Genomic DNA, 24,012 nt, shown 5'->3' with positions numbered 1-24,012 from the left:
AGAAAAAATTTATGCTAACTTAATGTGTTTCAGCATGTGTTGCATGACTGTCCTTGTAAAAAAAAAAAAAAAAAAAAAAAAATATATATATATATATATATATATATATATATATATATATATATATATATATATATATATATATATAAAATCATTGATGAATGGCCAAATCGTAGTCTTGTGATTTGCAAGTCACCCCTGGGAAAAAAAACAAAAGGCATCAGTTGGCGCATAACAAGACCACACTGATTACTGGACATGAAACTTCCTTTCTTACACTATAATTTTGTTCTGACAAGTAAATGCAACTTATGCCAACTTCTATTTCATGAAAACAAATGGTTATTCTGTGAAACGATTACTTAAAAGAGGAATTCAAAGAGGAGAGGAATACGGAGAAAAGTTCCCATCAAGATCATTGTTGCTGAGGCCAGCGTATTACTCCTTGGTTAAGCAAGTTGCTAACAATTATTCCACAAGCTTTTATGAGCAAAGCAACGTCTGCTAATGTATTTATCAAGGAAATGACCACCCTGCCGCCCCCGCTCCCCAGATGTCTTTTAAGTACATTACGTGGAAGACTTTCTCTCTTCCTTTGGTTTTCAAAATCAGCGGTCTATTATTAAGACTTTTTCTTGAAATAAAGTCACATTGCATATTCACTGTGGCATATGTACCAGCGGTGACGACAAAAATTGAAAAAAAAAAACTGTTTGTGACTTTCAGGCAGTGATCTTTCCTGAGACATCTCTGGTGAGTTGAGGCATGCAAAAGGTAAGAAGCTCACCTCCTGAACTCTTTCCCGTCTCAAGTAATGCATTGTCTTACGACGGTTTGTCTTAAAGATCGCTGAATGTGACAAGTCAAAAAAAACAACTGCAATTGTGTGATACAACGCTCATCAACTGAGAGCGTGCCCACATCATAGCACTTCGTTCATCCACAGCTGTTGTTGTGGAAGCGTGAACGCAATCATAGATTGCTTGTAGTATGTAGTGCCTTTGAAAGTTTTCATCTCTGGGAACCTAAATTCTGTCATAGCTGTCTGAGGAACGGACCCAAGTGCAAATGATTGCGGGATTACAGAAGGCACGGAGACGAGATTAAGTTAACAGTGTAATGGACAGAGATGAGATACACACAGACGGACAGTATAGAAGAACGGAAGGCACCGGAACCAGAACATGAAACGGGAACTACACGTAGGGACTGGGGAAGAATCTTGAACAAAAGAGGGGCGAATTAGAGTCAAGCCTATATAACGTGGAGAACACAAAAACACTCGGAGAGAAGCTCGCAAGGTCCAATAAACGTAAAGCGCTCGCTAGTGGAGAAAGTCACACTCACACGAGGACAAAACTACTATAACCGATAAATGAAAAGTGAGACTACTAGATGTTGACACGTGGGCAGATTATATGAATGGAGGAGAGAGAAAACAGAAATGGAGCGAAGAAGAACGAGAACTAAGGAGGCATCTGAAAAGGAAATCAAGCGCGCACAGAATTTTGAATAATCAGAAACACGGGCGGAGCGAGTATTATCTTGAGGACGCAAAGACAACCGTCAGGCAGCACGGACTGGGACCCAGGTGTATAAATCAGTGAAGACTTGAACATCAGACGAGCTCCAGCTGTGCTGCAATGAAGCTGGAGGGAAACAAGGAAAAGGAAACAAGACACAAAATAACAAAATAAAAGCACAGGAGAAACTGAACATGACAAATGCTCTCTTATTGATAGAGTAAGTTTGTTTTACCGCTTAGAATTCATAGACGTTCAGGTCATTTTCATCGAAGAATTGCCTCCTTTCAATTCACGACGGTTAGCTTTTATAGACAGTGTTTTCTGTCTTAATAGCAGTTAGGTTTTAGCATCTTGTAGTGACTGACTTCCACTGTGCTCTCATGCCAAAGTGCAACAATTGGTTAAAAAAAAAACAAAACATCACACTCATGTTTAAGAATTTGACAGTTTTAGACACAGAGATCATTGTTGGAGAACATGAATAACTGTATGGGCTGAGCAGGTACATACTGTAACAAAGATAACTATCTTCATTGAAGAAAGGCACTTGGAATACTGACTAAGGCTAGACAATTTGTCAAGTGATATCAAATCAAGTCCTTAGCTGAAGCACCAGCTTTGAACCCTCTGTCCCTCCTTAGCCCAAAACTCCTGACCTGTGACGGGCTGGAGGAAATAGACTATATCTGGCAACCTAGACCTTTTTAAAGTGACACAGAGTGAAGGGAGGGTGAGTGGCACTGATGGGACCAGACTGGAACGGTGCAATGCTATGCTGCACTGCGGCCAGCCGTCACAATCCTGATTGATTGAGTGTGATGAGACTGTCACTGAGCAAGGAGAACAGTGGAGACATGGGTGCTGAGAAGTGAGGGAAGAAAGCTGACCAGATGTAATAGATAAAGAGAAATACATTTCAGAAGATGTGAAGGATGAAGAGAGAGAGGGGACTCGAGCAGCTGGATGGGATGAGTTTTAGACACATGAAGGATGAGAAGTGAGGGAGACGAAGAGCAAAGTCAATGTGATGAATCAGATTGTGAGAGGCTGAAATTGGGAAACTGGAATCCAAGTTCCCCAGAAAGATGTGGCACACATATGAATAAAAACAACGTTAATCTTTCAGATGTCAACACAAGTGACTACAGAGTTTGATCAGAGATTTTGAACCCCTGGCCAGGCCACCTCACGCAGTGTTGCCAATTCATTCTTGCAATCTAATGCATGATCGTCACGAAATCAGAATCAGCTTTATTGCCAATGTCAATGAGGATCCCACCAACCACGAAAGTGCTTTGGTATATTGTGCAATAATGAACCAAAAATAAATACATAAACAAGAAAACAAAATAAAATTAAATGAAATAATGCCGTAAGAAGAACATTCTGGGCCTTTTTGATGAGGGAACTGATGGTCGGCTCCCATTTGAGGTCCTCTGTGATGGTGGTTCCCAAGAAGCAGAAGGAGTCCACAATGGGAATGGCATCTCAGCCGTCATGAGCGGGGGATGGAGGAACTGTGACTCTTGAAGTCTATGATCATCTCCACTATCTTCTGGGCGTTCAGCTCCAGGTTGTTGTGGCTACACCACAGTCCAATGCTGTAAAGTGGAAGTGGGGCTGGAGAGCCCCAGTGTGGAGGGGAGTGACACTCATGAGGTGGACTTTTGCGAATCATATTCATGCAGATGTCAGCTCTCTGCATTGCATGGTGACTCATTAAGTGTGTCAATTGTATAAAATTTGGACATTCATGTTGGTGTATTTGGTGGTATTTTTAGGATCATGAGAATTCACCGACATAATCTCCATCCGGATGCATTAGGCTTTCATTTGAAGCATGTCTCAAACTGATGTGCTGCCTCCAAATCCTGTTTAAAAAAATCGTTACCATTGCAGTTTAAACCTTGTGGCAATGTTTCATTGTTTGCATTGTATTTCATGTCGCCTGGTATATGCACTCCAAATGATTATGCAACTGTCGCGACCGTGAGTTACATGCCCACCTAAGGATTCAGTATCTATCAAGTAACATCACATGTGATTCATTGTCCCAAAATGAATTCAGTCAGTCACTTGGTGGAGGGATAATAAAAACTAGTATCTGCAAATGTTGAAGTGAATGTTTAATGAAGTTTGGTGGAGGTACACCCTCTCGTAAGCGTTTCTGGATAAGATAAGAAAAACACTTCAGTAATCCTGTTGCTGGGAATTTAAAGTTTGACTGAGTGTGTAAAGTGTAGCCCCCCTTTTCCACAGAAAGACATACTGTTTAGCTATAAGCAAAGTTTTGGTCAGATAGTGCCATTTTGAAGCATGCATTTCTGCCTATAGCTGTCCTCCTTGCTTGAAATGCCAGTCTCTAGTATTTTTTTTCCCCCTTTTCAAGTCCACTCAGTGTTATCGGCTTAAAATGTTCTGTGCAGTGATAAAGTGCACTTAATTACAGGGCTGAACGTAAAGACACAAAGTGCGGAGGGAGATAATATAGAATAGAAAAAAATAAGGCAGCCTCTCAGCTTTGCTTGCACTGAACAACTGTCGGAAAGAGTCTTGCTGTCGGCTAGGAATTCTTGTCTCCAGCTGTCAAAGCACAAAAGAACAGTGGCTACTAGTTATACCGCAAATGTCAAATGCCAAAATGCCTTTCTGTTATATCCAGCTGGTCAGAGGCAACAACGTCAAAATCCGTCTTCTGAGCAATAAGAAACATGACAGCATCATGCAGAACTCTCTATTTCATCCATTACAGCCACCACGAGGGTGGTAGAATGTCAGGCTGAAGAAAATGGAGACACTCACAAAGAGTGTCTAAAGTGGGTTCCAAGTGGATTCTGTTTGACAGACACGTAATGATAGCTCTTAAACAAAAGCAGTTGGAGGGAAGGTTTGAGATGCTGAGAGTGAGGATGCAGACAGAAAGATGGGAAGATGGGCAGAGAGACACCTGCTGTGACTTCACCTGCTGTAATAATAGTGTTGACATTCGCTATAAAAGCTTTGACAATAGGAGCTGGCTGAGGCAGCACTCGGCATGCAAATCCAGGAGAGATTTCAGCTGCCGTCAGGATTTTTCATTGCGCTTGTTGAAAACCACTTGACCCCAGAGCACTTCTGCATTTCGTGTTTCATTTGTAAGCAAGTAGTAATCTGACGTGATTTATTCATGTTAGACTTACAGGAGGCTTCTTTGGAAAATGCAGATGTAAATACACTTCATCTTCATTATGTCGAAAAATGTAAAACATAAAAAAAGCACATAAAATTGAAATTATATTTGTAGCTATCTATCTATCTATCTATCTATCTATCTATCTATCTATCTATATCTATCTATATCTATCTATATATATATATATATATATATATATATATATATATATATATATATATATATATATATTGATAGATATATATTGATAGATATAGATATATATATTGATAGATATAGATATATAGATATATAGATAGCCAGATATATAGATAGCACCACTGCTTACTCTAACCCCAACCTAGGTATTTTTTGTCGTGCTGACAATGCGTAAGTCAATATATGAGGGCATGGAAGATCGGAGCCGGTATCAATCCCACCCTCGTTTTCTTGTCATTATTTTTTTTCTGGATAAACAAGATGGCGCCTACTCCTGATATGTGTTTTCTTTGTCATACGTACAGCGTCCGGTGCAGTGACGATAGCCATTACGGCGCCTGATTTATCATGTGTGGCTAAGAGGAAAACTCTGGATTATTCTAAAGTGGCCTATTAGCCCTGACCTATTGAGCATCTTTGGAAGGAGATGAAACATGCCACCTGGAAGAGGCACCCTTCAGATCTGAGACAACTGGAGCAGTTTGCGCTGGAGGTGTGGTCCAAAACACTGAGAGGTGCATAAGTCTTATTGACAGTTACAGTGATTGCCCTAAAAGGTTTTTCTTCCATTAAATGAAGGGTACCGACAAACTTGTCCACCTGTGAGTTATGTCACGTAGTGGCGATGTACTTCAAGATACTGCATGACTAAGGAGCGCCTATCCCAGTTCAGGCATGTACACATTTAGCATTTCCAGCAACTGATGGCGGTGGCACATATTCATCAAAAAATTATGGAGATTTAGATTTTAATTTTGAACAACAATAAATTGTACACACTGGACATTTAAGATAAAAACGTTCACAAGTGTGAGTGTGTCAGTGGTTCGATTAGTGTTGCATTACCGTTCGTTCACGACAACACAAAGTGAAATCAATAACGTTTGTAAACAATGCACTTTAAAGAGCTCATTGCGTGCGCTCTGAGTCTTCATTTATGTTTGCCTATTCTCACGAGTGACTAAACAATTGGACAAAATAATAGGACAGCTAATTTCAAGGGCTTTGTTTCAGGAATTTCAGTTGAGATAATTATTCAGTCATTACTTTGATTACTTCATTGCATCCTGGTTAATGTTTAATATTGGTGTCAATGGTTTGGAAAGCCATGGTTCACCTTTTTTGTGTGTATAGGCCTTTTACTTTGTCACGTTGCAAGTGTAATCACTGTTTTTCCCAACTTTATTGTAACTGATGAGATGGTGAGATGGGAAGATGTACTGACAGCAGAAAACAGTCAGATCTTTTTCTTTTATCAAAATGACTATGTCCTCATTATAAGGTTGCAAACCTTATTTTCATCAAGAAACCTGAACCACTGAGGAATGAAACTTAAAGAAAACATGAAATAAAAAAAAAAAAAAAAGAACATGTAATACACAACACCTGAATGTTGACTTGTTACCATTTTAAACACCGGTTGGACCTGAAAAATGTTAATAAAATAGATCAAAATTTGACATCAAGCAAATTGGCGAAAGACAGCAATGTATTCGTATAAACGTTCCAAAGCTTTACCGGCATGTGGACGGACAGTTGTACGCAGACACCAGCCATGGTCAGTGCCACTCAAGTTCGTTGCTACCGCAAGCTGCGTGGGTGCTGAATCCCCGAAGATTGCCGGGTACATAGCTAAAAACCAAGATATTACGCATGTACTTTCAGATACTGCGATCGAACAGAATGCTTGTTGATGCCACTCGTTAGATGGGAGTGAAAGCGAGCAAAATTGAAGTCGACAGAAATTGTTGTTACTAAGCATTACTGAAATGATAAAATTCTACCATGGGCGAAATGAAAACATGGATGGATGAGGAGGTGGAAGCATTTCTTGCACTCACCAGAGAGCAGAATGAATTTTAATGAATGCAGTCAGATTATGAGACGTAGGCTTCTCCTAAGGTGATATGCCGAAAAACAAATGTGTTTATTGTCACAAAGTGCAACTTAATGGCCAGGATGCTTTTTTCCGCATGCTTGGATTCTGTCTGATTTTCTCACACATTTAACACTTTTAATTCTTCACTCCAGTCAGTTATCAATTTGTTTAAGATACGCTTATTCTTCATCGCCTCACATATTCGGGGTTGTGGCAACAGCCAACTGAAAGAAATCTTCGCAAATCATTTGTGAAAGATCGTGTCAAACAGATTAATTCCCCCCCTTGGCCTCAGGGTGCTATAGATGTACTTTTTTCTGTCAGACTGCTTTGCCAGGCTCCCTCTTGATAATACCCTGGAGACAAAATTAACTGTCCAAGGAGATGTGGGATGGGGAGTATCCAAAAAGGACCTTGAGCAAAACATGACTCTCCCACTTTGTGTCCACTATTCTGCATGAGCAAAACAGCAACAATCAAAGCATAAAAAAAGCATGACATTTTTTTTTTTGCCAACAACCAAAACTTAGCTTCTGGGACTGGGGAGTTCTTAAAGTGATGTGAAGTGACACTATTTACCCTCCTCAAATCTCAAAATGTCTGTGTTAATGTTTCCATCACTGCGGAAATTTTGCCTCCAATCTAAAGGGCATTAAGCACCAATGTTGAGAGGTGAAAACCTTCTGATGAAGCTGACTTAGTCAAGCACCCACATTTGCTGGTCAGTTCATCTTGTCTTTGGCCTATAGATGACTTCCAAGTACAGATTTTGTATTATACAGAATCAGCTAAGCTTATTTGAAAGCTTGACTTGCTAAAAGACCTTTAACTTAAATTTATTAAGAACTTAAATTTTAAATGATAAATCATTCCAGGGGATAATGCATCCTTGAGTGGTGCAAAACATCATGGTACACTTCTTGTGTCCAAATGGCACCGATGAAGGCTGGCCTGGAATTATTGCGGGTGTTATTTTGCTTGTTTTTATGTTTTGATGGTGCATCCGCGTGTTCTTATACCCGAGTTGAGCTGATTAATATCAGGTTTATCACGCCATCTGTTATGTACGACGAGTGGAGTGGAACCCTAGTGCCATGATGAGGAACTCGCAGGAGGAAAGCAAATACAATATTTAATATTACACAACAAAATAAATACTCCAAAAATCCAAAACAACAAAACGTGCAACAGAACTGGGAGATGTCCACAAGCGAGAATAAGAGTCCGACAGAAAGCGTCACCAAACCGGGAGGGCAAACAAACGTACATCTGTAAACAGAGAGACAAAACACAATGACGTACGAGCTCAGGGATTTTTCAACATTGCTCTCCCTCTCTGAAATGTCTTATGGTGAACTATAAGCCATGTGTTTGTTGTTTATTTACTTCTTAGTTGCTTCTTTTATTTTTTTATTTTTATTCATATATGTTCGTAGTCGGTGGATTCCTCGCTGACATTGGCAATAAAGCTTTTTCTGATTTTGATTCTGATACACACCGGCACCGTCACAACATGAAACTGAAACTGAAACCAATTATTTAGCCTTCCCTTTCTAAATACTAATACCAAGCACCACTGTAAAGTCCATGTCATACTGCCACACATGCACCCAGTCATTTATATTCCTTAATACATTCAAATGTCTCTATTGACACACAACACTCTCAATGAAATACCCGTAAATAGTCAGGGGAGGCAGATGCTAAATCGGCAGAGTACCCGATTGCTGTTCTGTGACAGACATTTCCAATTAAAAGAGGTAAATAACTTGAGATTCATCCATTTCACCCTGTCTTGGGATTTATCAGCCATCCTTCTTTAAATCAGTTTACTGCTGGAATGTTATCACACTGTTTTATTCCTTAGCACAGGAAAAAATCTCTTCTGCAGCTGTCTGTGCTGGGCGACTCAAACATGCGGGCAGCCAGTGGGTGTTTGTGCTCCCTCATGAACGGAAACCTTTGCTGAACTGATGCAGGATTTGTTCATTTAACCACTTGTCCTATATGCCCAACCCAGAGCAAAAATATTAGTATGTATGAAATATATTTACCAGTCCATATTTTGATACTTTGACTTGTATCATTTGTAATATTATATTTCTAAATTTAAAGTTATTTGCATTATTTGTATAACACCATAATGGGCTAATATTATATTAGGATATTAGCCCATTAGGATATTTGATTGGATTAGGATTCACTGTAAAAAAACAATGTTGTTTTTACAGGGAAACGCTGGCAGCTGTGGTTACCGGAGAACTCCTGTAAAATACACAGGTATTTTACAGGAGTTCTCAGGGAACCACAGATGCCAGCACCATAAACAGCTTCACTGAGAAAATATGTGAAAACAGTGTTTTAAATCATATCTGAATCACACTACAAAAACCGTTCTGTCTGCAAAACAGTCTTTTCAAAACAGTGTTGTACTACATGGAACTTGGGGTGAAACAAAGAACGATTACAGGGTAAGGCTTCCATAGATGACTGTGATCTGTTCTCTGAAGTTTCATCTATAAACACAACAAAAAAATAAAGAATTAATCCAGAATTAAAGATGAATGTGTCCATCATATAAATCCGTTAACACTTCAGCATCAGAATCTCCAAACTGTGTTGACACAGTTTCTGCCACTGGTGTGTAGTTAGCACATTTAGCTGTCATGTTTTCATCCATACCCAATGCAACTTTTTGGGGTTCAGTGTAGTGCTGTACTAGCTGTCGTGGCTTAAGGTGCGTTTTCTGTATCATCTAAACTGGCAATGACATTTGGGGGCGAGTTTCCCACTCTCTATGCTTCCTACACATGTGAGACATAAAGGAGGACTTTTTTGAAAACACATGCTTGCAACCACTGACAAGACACGGCACAGACCTTCCCTCACCAATATGACTACTTATGTGAGCACATAACGAAATTGCACATTTTAAATCTGGAACAACAGTTTCAGCAGCAGCTTCTGCAGTATTGTGAAAACGATAAAAATGGCCCTTGAAAGCAGAGTAAGTGGTGAAAGTGCTACTGCAGTTGGCGCCAGAACATTTGAACAGGCAATGAGGCTCATTGCTATGTACTGTACTCTGCAATGTAGAACATCAAAGTCTGATGTGTGGAGCACTAATCACACTGGAGTTGTCTCAATACACAACCGAAGTTGGTGTGAGACCAGCTTTCACTCGTCACTCTGGGCTTTGTATATGAAGAGAAAGTGCCACCTTCCGTTCACACCTAGTAGCACAATGAGTAGATGGGGTTACACTATTCAAAGACACTCTCTCAAAAACAAGGGGGTCACTCCAGTGGCTGGAAGTGTGCTGGAACTCTGCTGGAAGTCGGTTGGAACTGTGCTGGAACTGTGCTGGAACTGTGCTGAGAGGCGAACGATTGAACTGCTCCCTCTGTAGATAGTGACAGAGCCAATAAAAACTATGACTAAAACTTTTTTATTTACATTTTCAGGTCAAATTAACATTTTAACCAATATATGTAGTTTTAGCTGACACATTTCTGTTCTCGTGTTATTGTTGTAATTACAGCAAAAATGTTTTGTGTAATAGTTTGCAAAGGTTCAATGTAATTTGAACAAAAGAAAAACCTTTTTGTAGTGATTTTACATCACTCATTCTTCATCAGTCTCACACTCATCTGTCATTTTTTACGGTGTATGTGTTTGTTGTTACATTGGTTTTTATTTCTTCTACCCACAGCACTAACACCACAATTAACCAGACGCAATGAAACATTCTTTTTCCAAGCCAAAACCATATCCCCGTCCACAGTGTAATGAATGAGTCGCCCCTGGAGCAGAACTCACTTTCCAAAATGGACTGCGTGCTTCATTCCACAGCCACAGAAACACACACAGTTGGCCACCTGGCCTACTGTAGATTAATTCCTGTATTGGCATCTTTAATTAGCTTCACTTTACATTGAGATAATGCTGCATCAAGCCTGCAAGAACCGTGCAATTGTGCATCCCACTATTTCCCTAAATAAAGTGACACAAGTCATTAATATGATAAATGAATGGTGCAATTCCCAGGCACCACGCTTTCACTTTTCTCCCAAATTGAGACCCTTCTGGACTGCCTCTCGATGGCCACTCCGGGTGTAAGCCTGACACTAAATAGTTTGGCTCGGAATGCTGAGGCAAGCAAGTATGCCAGCCAAATGCAGCTCTTTTCAGCTATTGAGGTTCCCGGACCCTTCTCACCATAAAATCACTGAATTTAATCTGTCCTCAGTCTTACAGAAAGAAGAGCAAATGGAAAGGGGAAGGGAAAGTCAAGGGGACAAATGCAGTCAGCTGTTTGGGCTAAAGAAACTACATCATTGGGTTGGAAATAAAGAGGATCCAAACTGACATTGTTGACTGACCTTCATTCTTGATCACAGATATAAACAAACAAATTCAGCCATAAAAGACGGTTCAAGTAAGATGCATTTGGCTATGATATCACTGTCAATGTACATTCAAGTGTTGGCCTAACTACTAAATTCCATCAGGTGCATGCAAATCATTTTAAAACAAATTCCCAAATGAAGTATGACAACACACATTAGAATGTTGAAGAGCAATGCAATGAACTAACTGGTGTGAACTATGCACTTCAATATCTCAGCAATATTGACAAGTACATTAAAGCAGCATGTATATTACAGAATAATTATTTTTGGTGGTGCTGCTGATAAAATAGTGCAATTAGAAACTGGGTTTTCTGTTTGAACATTCACTCATGACTGAGAGCTGCGTGTCTGTCGTAGAATGCAAGCAATACTGTCACCAGGTGCTCAGACCAATATGGTCAGTGAGGATCCCACCAACTAGGAAAGTGCTTTGGAATAGTGTGCAATCATGAACAAAAATAAAATAAAATAATTTATAAATTTATTCAAAATATAATAAAACAAAGTAAAATAAAATAAATGAAAAGCCCACAAACAACAAGGTATTATCACAAATTTATCAGTCTGACGGCCAAGAGGAAGAAGCTTTTCCTGTGACGGGAGGTTCTGGTCTGGATGGACCGTAGCCTCCTGCCAGAGGGAAGAGGAACAAACAAGCAAAAACCAGAAATATTCCAATGCAAGAGTGTGACAATACCTTGGGAAACAAGAAGCCATTAATTCTCAGTCAGGTGATCGATTGGAATTGGAATTGGATTCAACTGCTCACAAAGCAGCCTGCCAGTAAAGAACTGTTCATGCTACTCCTTTCAATCTCTGAAATGTAGAAGGAATATTGAAAATTGTATGCAATGTAAAAATAAAGCCATGTTATAAAATATTAATATAATTAGTCATGCAAACTATTCATCATGTGTGAAGGGAGACTATGTGTGAAGAGGTACATACATGGATGTTCCACCTGTTGCCCACATTTTTGATCAATATTATACAGTACATATGAATGAATGCTCATTTTGATCTCCTAATACATTCAAATGACAATTGACATTAGATTTTAATATGGAACATATAAAGAGATCATTGCTTGTTTGAAACGGGTGAGAAAGTACCTCCAAAGAGTCACTGGTTAGCGATTGCTGAACTACTGTCCCACAAGATTGAGATTCTGTTGTCTGGTGTGAAGGACATTGAGACTGAATGTGGTTGGCTTCTTTAGGGAAGTCGGAGAAATAGTATGGAAAGAATGTATAGTAATGATGCGATGTCGTAACGCGATGGTGCAGGTCCTATCGGTAAATGTGGCAAATAGGTCAAGGTTAAAAATACTACATCATGATGGTGAAAGGCAAACCTGCATTGTCCTTGTACTGATGTTACGAGACCATCAGGCAGAAATAAAAAGAAGCTAGACAATTTATCAGCAACACTAGTGAAACTTCAGGCTGGGGAAGCAAAACTCTGAAACCTGGTGCTGAAATGAAATCATTGGTCATAGTACTGTGGCAGCAGGGTTGCCAGATGTGGGTTGGTGGGAGACAAAATGAATAGAATATAATGCATTATAGAATGTTGGTGAATACCGTTTCTTTTGGACTGAGTTACACTCGCTTATTCACAACACGAGTGCTCACACTTTATGCCTTGGCACATTTGAGTGACTTTTCTAGAAGACAGGAGTTAAAGAACCACTCAGATGTCTCGCTGCAAGGGCCAGCTGTTGTCAGCATGCAGAACATCCCCCTCCTGAGAACACACCATGAATACATGAAAACAACTGTGTGCATTCTTATTGGAGGGCCAACAAGACTCCTTGTCTACAAAGTTTATTTCTGAGCAAAATCAAAAATAGAATTTCAACACAGTGACATTCATAGCCTCTGCCTCAAGGGCCTGATTTGCTTTCTCTGGTGTTTTGACAATGAGCTTGCACTTGACAGTACAGCAGTGTCAGTGTTTAAGTGGCCCTTTAGTTCGGAGTGTTTTGTGTCCATAGTCCACAGAGGATGATAGCAGAACTCTTGGCTGTGAAGATAATCATGATCAAATTTAATCCCTAACTGTTTTTGTTGTTGTATGCTTCAATGTTTCTTTATTGCTTTTCTTTACTATTTTTTATTTTTATTTTTTCATGCATGCATTCTAAAGTGCAACTCGCATTTCAGAATGTGATGCAACATTTTAAATAGAAACTTCAGATTCATTACATGGCTGACCGATGCCCAAAGCTTTGACTTTTTATGGAAATAACATCTGACCTGACATTGTGTGACATTAGCAGGAATTAAATGCTGTTACAAAGTGAACAGAAACTTTAATAAAAGTAGATTTTCTTTTGTCAATTTGGTCATCAAGTAATAGACTTATGCCTTGTATGTTACCTTTAAGATGCGCAAAGAAGGGTTCTTGTGTGTCTCAATGCAATCAGGGCCTCCATATTCCCAACACTTACTTTTGTCAATTTGTTACTGGGAGCCCCAGAGCCCTTGTCTTCATTAAGGGACTTCCTCATTGATCAATCACTGTCATAGAAGCTGTTCTGTAATTGCACTGTGGCCTAATCATGACTGACATCCCCTCGGCTCTGTCCCAGGTCTCAGGGGAGAGAGTTGTCCATGACTTTCACACCTTCAACCTCAAGGTAGGCCCTTTTCAAAGATTTTATTGCTTCTTACCCTCCACTTTATCTCCAGAGCAATGTGGCTGTAGAATGGCTTTCATACTTCCCTCGTGAATAAGGGTGGAGGTGACAGATGAAGATAAGGTCAGCAAGGTGCCTGAGTGTAATTTGATGAATTATTCAGGAAGAAAAGTCATTCTGTATGAACATCGGGTCATTGGGTTTCAATGTTATTACCAAGTGCCAAGGCTCATAATGATACAGTGACAGTTTGTGTCGCAACATCAGTTTGATTTTTCATTGTCCCGCTGCAATCATGATCAAAACTATTTTGCTTTCATTTAACCTTGCTAAGTCTATTTATTTCGCTAACAGAGCTCATCAAATTAAAAATAAAACGTAAAGATTAGATGTGGGTTTGAGTCATAATATTCTGTTTTGTTTTTGTTTGTTGTCGTCGTTATTTTCTTTTTTCTGACACCAAATGCAAAGCCGGGTGATAAAAAAAAACCTTCAACTGAAGACACTAAGTGACATCCTCAAGAGATGTCTGCACTGCCGACTGACTCATTCCTTGACAGAGGCAGAGGTTTACAGCTAGCTCAGCCTGTTATTCCACAGCAGGCAAATTCCTGAAGCTTCTCCTAATCCCACACATTCATGTTCTCTTGTTTGTGAAAAAGAGAGTGCAAACTCCTTTACATGGGGAAATGAATAGTGTTATCTCGGATGAGCATTGGGTCTGTGTTCTGCTGGGAAAAATAGCCTCAGTGTGGATTGTGTTGATCCTCCACCAAACAGTGTTCTTCATCTCTTAGACGCCGTCGCAATTATAAGTCAACTTTTTTTTTTCTTTCAACATCGACGAGGACAGTAAAAATGTACGACGCACTACGCCTATGACTCTGTGGCAGTTTCAACTGATGACAATGATCTCTCACTGAATCATTTAGAGCTCTACATCTTAAACAGGCCTGATTATTAATGAAAATAAAATCTCACTTGTAATGTTGCCAAGTTGTCAGTTGCGTTCATCTTCAAGTTAGTATGACGTTGAAACTGTATGATGACACACTCCGGAGTGAGTCATCAATTTGAGGGGTGTTGTGTCAGTTTACATTGTACATTTTGACTCCCATTCTTCAATTTTCTCTTAATCTCCTGTCAAAGTTAGTTTTTAGTCTCATTCAGTCAGTCACACATTATTTTTTGTTTTTCATGTTTCAGTTGAGTTTAAGTCACAACATTTCAATGTAGTTTTAGTCAAACGAGAACTCAAGGTGTTTTAGTGGAGTTTTAGTCACAGAGCTACTTTTTTGTTTATTCATTCTACTTAACGTGTTCCACCACTAAAATATTGACAAAATGTCAGGAACATATTTAATGAACTGAATTGAATTGAATTAATTCATCTTCAATGCAACTTTGCTGAAAGTCTTGTTTGTTGATTCAGTGCAAATTTACAAATGATGCACTTCCAGACACTTCCTGTTCTGTCTAGGTCAGACCTACTCATTCTCACTCCCATGACATGACATGTTGACGATGGAAGCGTGGGGAGCATTGCGAGCTCGAGGAATGCGATGGAGAGGGAGACATAAGCTCTCTTCATCATGACACCGTTTGGCGGGTTTTAGGTAGCAATTGACCTGTTGATAAAATGAAAGACGCGCCATCCCATGGCATACCTAACCCCAACATCTGTCTTTTTTACCCACGTAACGGTACTGTGGAAGGGAGAACATGTGCTTCAATTGAAAACCTAATGCGTCAACATGCAATGCTGAACGCTGCCTTTGTTGTCAGTATAGGATACAGTAGTCAACTTTCCCAACGTCAATGTATTACATCATGCGAGTGAGGATGTGATGGTCAGACGGACAGTTTGCCGAGTCAGCAGTTGAAGTGGCCTTTCTGCAATAATTCACAGTGCACAGTTGCACACATCAAGAAAATACTTTAAGTAAATGAAGTTCAAGGTTCTTCAACTTCACAAACTATGAGGTTTATCTAGATGCATAGCCTACAATAGAAGAACTGCTGGTGTGAGCGCATGACAGCTGGACTGACAGTTACCTACAAACATTTTTTTTAGAAACACATTCATATTCCCAAGGCATCATATACTGACGTTGGAAAAGTTGCCTTTTGCATCCCATGATGATGGAAAACACAGCCTTCAGCGTTGAACATTGATGTATTGGCAGCACAACGCATAAAAAAAAAAAAAAAAGACGTACATTGGGGTGAGACTTATCGATGGGATGGTGCTCAAATAATTGGTCTTGGTTAATTAACTGCTTAATCCTTGTGGACAATGGCTGCGGTTACATCACTGCTACGAAAAACACTGCAGATGTGCAGACTTGTCATGGACTTCTTTCACTTAGGTGTTTTGATCGTCAGTTCTCATAAGCAGATAAGAAGACGTGATTTGTTGGTTTAAGAAGACAACATTACCATCACATTAGCAACCGTGGTTTAGATAGTCCACATCTATCTTTCTTCATGACATAGACAACACAATCTCACATTTCATTTTATTCAAAAACATGTGAGTTTAATTCCAAAACCTGCTGAAGGAAGCGTGTCTGACTATGGTGATAGCTTGCTCTGATTACTCCGACGTGCTGATTCTGGACCTGGCAGTAAAACTGGAGGAACATGATGCAATTGGACTCGACGGCTTCATCGAGCTTTTGCTTTTAGTTGGGCTCCTCTCTGCATGTAACTACAGTCAATGTCAAGACGTGCTAGAGCGAAAAATGAACTTCTTATTGAGGCGCTTATATCTAAGATTTTAGATGTAGTCCAATAAAATCTGATGATGATGATGATATCGGACCGATATTGGGACAACCCTGTCATGTCTGTGAAACTTTCCACAGTGAAGTGTTTGCTCCATAGTGACACATCTGCAGCAACAGCCATGAAAAAAAACAACTTAATCCACTGAGTCTTCTTAGTGAGGTCTTAAGAATGGCAAATACATGTTCCTGACTTGGTAAGAGTCTGATGACAGGCAGAGGAATATTTCAATTCAAATTTAGCTTGTTCTGTTTCTGGGATCACCCACCCTACTTTCAGTCTTCAACCTGCACCACTTTGTTTGATCTAAACCACTTGAATGGGATCATCACCAGACAACTCATCCATAGTTCCTGTGAGGAAAAAAAAAAAAAAAAAACATTTTCATGAGTGTGTCCAGTTAAATCCTGTAGTTGATATACAGTAGTCAAGACTGTGTCACACACTGAACATTGAAGCACTTGTCTATAGTACTCTTTAGTGTATTGTGAAATCTTGAATAAAATAAAATGAAATAAAATAAAATAAAATCTCCTGCCAGAAGAGGGACAAACTAGTCCATGGCCAGGGTGAGAAGGGTCAGCTCTGATCTGACCTGCACGTCTCTGGGTGCTGGAGACATACAGGTCATGAAGGAGGTGGTGTTGAGTATTTTTCTGACCCCATTTCTGACATCAAGTTTGTTGTGGATTTTTTGACTACAATAAAGGCCTGGGAGAGAGAATCGTCTTTGACTAATATTGTACCTGAGAGGTGAAAGGAAGATGGTACGCTTTCAACTGTGCAAAGAAGGATCATCATCTTAACAAAAGGAGTCCTTCCAAGACTCATGTTTCTGGCTTGGAGATTGACACATGAGGTGCAGCACACAGGGTTGTGAAGACAGGAAGTTGTTCAGGACTCATCATAACTGCTGCAGCGCACCTGTACTCATTAAAGAAAAGGTCAGTCAAACAAATTACATCATTGAGATGCCTGTAAAAGTCAGTTTCGTACTGTCTGTCAGGTCCTGAAGTCAAGTACAGTGCAGTCTGTCAGGAGTCATCACATCTGAGTCATCACCCAGATATGGCTGTGCTGTACCCACTAGTTGTACATATAAAGCGGAGGTGTACATTGAAACGGAAGACAATTTAGATCCCATTTGAATTTTTACTGGTTACTGATAACCCAGTTGGTTTTGATGATGTGTTTTTCATGAAATATCTTCCCAGAAGATTTACCAGACGCTGTGGAGACATCAAAAACAAATGTTTCAAGGCAACATATCCCTCAGGAGCTCTAACACTACATTTCCAGTAGAAGTTATTGTGTAAGTTAAACGCCCGCTTGGTTTTGTTTTTAGTTCACATGTCCTAATTACAGAATATGTAGTGCTGGTGTCGAACATGAAATGGATATTTTCTGGAGTTGCCTGATTCTAGTGCCCATAGGTGTTTGTGTAGACATTCCTAATTCTCAGATCTTTCCGTCCACTAAGGTAATTCAGTGAATCAGTTGCAAGCAGCTCTTCATTGCAATGAGCATTTTCATTGGCGTTGGATGCCAGTGTGGTGTGTGTTGTTTCTTTTATCTGGTGATGGGCAGCGGTGTTCTCATTAGAGCGTCGGTCTGAGAGCGGGTGGGGAGACTGAGGCTTGTTTTCATCATGGCGTCTCACATCCACGACGGCATTTATCACATCGCATAACAGTCTCTCGCTCAATGTCCCACCTCAACTGCAGTTGAAGCACGCATCATCATCCTGAAATGTTGGCCCAGTCCCAGAACCTCTTCCATGGTTATGACCACCACGTCCACGTCGCTCAGCATACCAGTGACCATGCTCACAGCCCTCTGGTCTCTGGGACAGCATTTCAGAGTTGGACTCTTGAAGCACCTTGTCAGCATGTTTGGTGTGTCACAGGATGTCTGGAACCCAACTCTTCCCCCATCCACCCACAAGGCTGGAATTAATCTGTTTGGAAATACCAGCGCGGAGGCCATCATACAACACCATTTTCAAACTCATTTCAAACATAGTCTGATCACCGGCATAGGTTCTGTTGTCCATTGTGCACCACACACTCTTTTTCCAAGCAGCAGAAATACTCAGTGACAGTCTCATCTGGCTTTTTGGGAACAAGCTTTGATTTTGCTGGGATCATATCTTACTTGTAAGATGCACCACTTCACACATTTACCCATTTGGCAGAGGTTCAGGACAGGTCTGCCTCCAACACCTGGATACTCAATTAAAGGCATCTCAGTGTTTGAAACGTCAATGGTCGAACTTGCTCCTGAAGATCCTCCAGGTGAGAAGGACCATCATGGGCGGCTCAGCTTAGGAATCAGTGGAAACAGGTGTTGCGGTGGTGAGGACAGGTTTAGTATGATCTTGAGGTCATCATGTTGGTGTTGCTTTGTCCTTGATCTTGTCACCACTTGTGCAGAGATGCCCAGAGATGTTGGGAAAGAGTAGCAGGATGTCCTTGAATTGGGGGTTGGACAGATTGGCGCGATTGGCAATGGACCCAGAACCTCGAGTCTTTCGCATGGCGGAGACACCCAGTCATCATCTACCCGATATGTGATTTGACTTAGACTGATAAAGACCAGATAAATATTTATCAGCTTGCAGTCCCTTACACTTTTCCTGCCTTTCCTGCTTTCCATCACATTTTTCACGCTTTTCATCACACTTTTTATCACACCATTCCTGCATTTTTTTCCATTTTATTTTGCTTGGCCACTCTATGGCGGGCTTCTACCATCCACATTTTAAAACATTTCTGATGTTTTTAAAACTTTCTCACACTCTCCATTTCAACTTTCTTTTGCTTTACCATCTTCTCAAATTCCTCAATCAGTCTGTCTCTCAACAAATCATTCACACTCAACACACCGGTCTTCGGAAACCCAAGATGATTTACCCATTCACACTCCAAACATTCATCCCCCATTTGAACCTCTTACAAATTACATTTCATTGTTCAAAAAATGACAACTCTCAGCTTCAATGCATGCAAGTTTCCTGACTACAATAAAGATTTTGGTGAGAGAATTGTTTTTTTTATCAATATTTCTTGAAAAAAGTTCATAGTAGGAAGTTGACACTCTCATTGAGGGAGTATCAGCGTGCATACACTTTAATCCACTGGACGGGAAGGGTTGAAAACAACATTGAAGACAACAACCTTGAGCATCTATGAGAAACTCTATACCTAGAGTTCTGAAAGCAAGGAAAGAAATGGTAGAAGCAAAACAATGGGGCAGCCTTCACCTGTAACTTTCCCTTAGTCTGAGCACTAACTGATCACCTTCTCAGCAGCCTGCACAATGCGCTGGAGTCTGGAGTCTTGTCCCTGCAGATGCCGCTGCTGTACCACACAGTGATAGAGAAGGTGAGACTGTGTAGAACTCCACCAACATCTTAGTTGGCAGGTGGAGTTTCCTCTGCTGCTCGATGAGGGAACTGGGGAACTGCTAATGCTAATCAGCTCATTTCGGGTGTATGAACACGCGGATGCACTGTCAAGGCGTAAAGGCAAGCAAAATAACACGCACGATAATGCCAGACCAGCTTTTGTCTGTGCCATCTTCGAAACTACATACTGTATAGGTCAATATTGATCATTTTCAATATTTTTGGAATACTTTGGAATGTTTTTGAAGCATCAAGTACAAGTACAAAACCAGAAGTATTTTAAAATTTATATTAAACAAAGTCAGAAGAGAAGAACAATCTACAGACCAAGCCACCGCCACACAGCCGACACTGACATCACGTTTTTTTTCCTCAATATCAGAAGACATGACATCGTCTTTGCTCCCCTTAGGTCCGCTGTTGCTTTCCAGCACGCTAGAGACAGAAGTCACAGCACAGCACCAGTGTACATATTGCTCCTTTTCAAAATCACTTTTTTTGGTGATCCAAAACTTGCTCCCACAAGGTGTGTCATAACGTTAAAAGGGTCATGCTCCATTTACGGGAAGCGGGGAGAAAGAATGTGTCAGCCACACCTTTTTATTTGCTGGATGGGGATGATTCTCTAGTGTCTCGAATTGATCACTGCCATGATATTTAACCCACCAAGATGCTGGAGTCTTGATGTGATTAAGTGCTGCTTCTCTTTCCTTTGTTGTGAGATGTTAAGCCTTCTGGGGATTTACCATGACACAGGTGTACAGTATTTCCCCAGTATTACATTTTTGTTCAGCTTTTTGCACCGAAACAAACTGAAGTGCTGTTTCTTCTCTCAGATACCGGGCTGGATCTGTCCCCTCTTAGTTGTCTTCTAGACACAATATACTAATGCCATATTTCATGTGAATGCCTGTCATTGTATATTTTCAAATACCATTTACATGACAGCTGTAGCACAGGCATCCAGAATGTTTCTACTAAAGGGGAGGAATTGAAACACAGAACACTGTCATTGTGAATTCCACCCTCAGTAGATCAGGGATGCTGAAATACAGATCTTTCCGAACAGTTTCATTACAGTTTCAGGAACAGAATTTTATTTTGGTTGGGTGTAAAGATTTTCAAATCTGAAAGATGCTGTTGTTGTTTTGCTCAGTTCATTTAATCCTAAATCGAGACTTCTGGTTGATCGACTTTCAACCCATGTCCCTGCAGCTGAGCTCATTTTAACACACACACGTGCGCACATATCCACACCTAATATTTTGATGCTGTTCACAGAGGTGTCGAGAAGGGAGATCTCTTCTATATCCGCCCTCAGTTTAACCCTGTCCTTGGGATGGATTGGGCTTTTTAAATGTCGGATGATATAGTTCTAGTGTTAGGGCATGTTGTTGCTTTGGAATTCCAAAGATGTCAGAGAGACTAATAGCCTGTAAATCTTCAGATTTGGAGGCAGCTTCATTAGGAACAGAAAAGGCACAGTGATGCCAACTTGGCCCACATTTAGACACTGAATCATTCAGATTGCACCGCTGCGATTGCTTAATTAAATGCTCGGCTGTGTAATGACTTTGCTTGAAAGGGGATTAAATGTCTAAATGCTGCAGAATTTGTGTTGAGCTGAAAAGAAATCAATGGGACATGGTGCTGGAACCCAAGGTGTTTTCCGACTCGTTTAGGGGGAGCATTTTATATTGATGGTGTCCTTCTGTCAGTGAGTGAAAACCCCATTCCTCTTGATCGGTGCATTGATTTGCAGCAAACAAACGCTTTGCTTACTTTGAACTTCCACAAACAGAGTTTGAAGGGTGTACAAGTCAGCAGTGTGTGCAGCCATGCACTCATACTTTATAGTAGGGCTTTTCAGCAACACCGTGTCAGGACTATAACTTAAAACAGTCATGGGCTTAAAACTCTTTTAACTAACTTAAACTTAACTCTAGGGGGGAGACAGTTTTCACATTCAATTATTAAGTTAAGTTAAGTTAAGTAGTAGTAGCGATCATTTTTGTTAGTCTTGTTTTAGTCAGCTGAAAGTCATAACAATGTAGACTAGTTTTAGTCAAACAAAAACGGTGGATTTAAATCAAGTTTTAGTCAAAACATTTTAGTCATTCTTTTCATTCCATTCTGGACGAACAAAGGCTCCTGTTCAAGTGGCAGCCAGTTCGACAGCTCCTGCTCTTTCTGTGCTTTATGTGTGTTTTTTTTTTTGTTTTTATTTTTGTACAGTCTGTTTTTCTGTCTTGTTTCTGTGCAGATATGCTGCACAGCTCATCGCTAGTGTGCCATAGTCCGCATTCCGGATCACAGTTAGCATTACATGTTATCGCCATGCCGGTGATGCGATCGAGCTGGTGTTCACCAGGTGCTGAGCTAGGAGGGACAGACAGGGGAGTTGCTCTGCAGCTGGGGAGAAGAGCATGGTGACACGGACCGTCATTGTGGGGTCTCTCCCCAGCAACGTCAGTGACGGCATCCAGCACTACTGCAGCATCAGTGGGAGATGAGGCACAATGCTAGTGTGGAGACATGGCGCTGCGATCCTCGCTCTAGACGGGTTCCCACTCTCATTCCTTGGCTTCTTTCTTTCACTCTGGCGCCCACATCGTGTCCACCGTCGCTGCACGAGGGAGCAACTCCATCATTCCACAGTGGTGGACTTCAACCGGACTCACTGCACATTCTTGGACGTGTGTTTTCATTGATATTATTATGATTTATTTCTTCATTGATTATTATTATTTGTTTCCAATGTGTTTTCTTTGTTGCTATGGTGTTGATTATGTTGTTGTTTTGGGTTAGGGTTAGGGTTTGTCTTTTATGTTTTACATTTTTAAATCTCACATTCACACAGTTTTCCTCAGTGTTACTACAACAATGGGGCTGTGACGAACGTATTTCAGCTCTTTCTGTCTGAGTAAATTAACACTTGAGCACATCCCACCAAATTCAACGGTTTCTGAGACAAACACTGTTGGTCATGTTTTGAGCCAGAAATGGACTGCGACTGGATCATCTACAAAGACTTACTTCTGATGAGGTAGAGCAGGCATAACGGGGGAACTTCTATCACCCATATGCTGGAACCACGCTGAGACAAAAGTGCGCTGCAATCGTGGGAGGGAAAATGTGGAACTCACTGACAATGGGAAAGAAAAACCTGCACAACATAGTGGTATTTAAGTATCTGACGCAGATTACTCTGGAGAAGAAAGTATGAAGTTCAGAAGTAACTGAAGCTTAGTCACAAACGAAACTCTCTCTCACACACACGCACATGTTCTGTTTTTACATTTTGTGGGGACATTTCATTAACTTTCATGCTTTCCTCAGCCTCTCACCCTAAACCTAACCATTCAAAGCAAATGGTTAACCTTAACCAGGGTCTGAAGCAAACTTAAATTCAGTTGTAATTACCCAGTTATTTTGACATTTTTAATCCTAAAATTGAGGCTTAACCTCGTATAATTGATCCCCAGGAGTATAGCTATCCAAATTTGCGCACACACTCACATGTGTTTGTCTTGCTATCTTAGTGAGTACTGTCATTGGCATACATTGACATCACCGTATCCTCAGCATCTCCCCCTGAAGTATGATTATATAAGCCAAAATGTCCTCACTTTGTTGATTAAAAACTCATACAGGTTCTCACAAAGATAGACGTACGAGTTGTGCGATAAAATGCTGATGTTGTGAGTTTTTTTATTATAATAACACATTGTTGTAGCACTAGAAGTCACATTATACTTACATTGTGTCCTTGATTATTTCACAGGAAAGAGGTATTTCCATGCTCTTATTATTGGTGAATTAGCCACTAGGTAGCAACAACAATGTGATTGAGATTTTATTATTATTATTATTGTTGTTGTTGTTGTTGTTGTTGTTCTTTGTATTATTATTACATGCTTCTTTTCAGGTGTAGATTCCATGTTACATTTTTGTCTCTCTGTTTCACTGTATTCTGGTCATTCTGTTTCAC

General features: G+C 40.3%; 1 protein-coding gene across 34 annotated transcripts in view; it reads left to right on the top strand.

Moving 5' to 3' along the window:
- LOC128755624 (receptor-type tyrosine-protein phosphatase delta-like) overlaps nt 1-24,012 on the top strand; it is a 330,651-nt gene that overhangs the window by 126,469 nt on the left and 180,170 nt on the right. For 30 of the 34 annotated variants that reach the window (XM_053859445.1, XM_053859440.1, XM_053859436.1 and 27 more), the window contains exons 6-7: nt 727-774; nt 13,781-13,828. The exons of 1 other annotated variant lie outside the window; for it this stretch is intronic. The gene's annotated coding sequence lies outside the window, so the exon portion shown is untranslated. The remainder of the gene's footprint in view (nt 1-726; nt 775-13,780; nt 13,829-24,012) is intronic. 3 more of the 34 variants (XM_053859413.1, XM_053859408.1, XM_053859409.1) reach the window with 2 other exon arrangements.

Source organism: Synchiropus splendidus, chromosome 3 (assembly GCF_027744825.2).
Source record: "Synchiropus splendidus isolate RoL2022-P1 chromosome 3, RoL_Sspl_1.0, whole genome shotgun sequence".
Taxonomy (NCBI): Eukaryota; Metazoa; Chordata; class Actinopteri; order Syngnathiformes; family Callionymidae; genus Synchiropus; species Synchiropus splendidus.
This window is presented reverse-complemented; position numbering and strand designations above follow the sequence as displayed.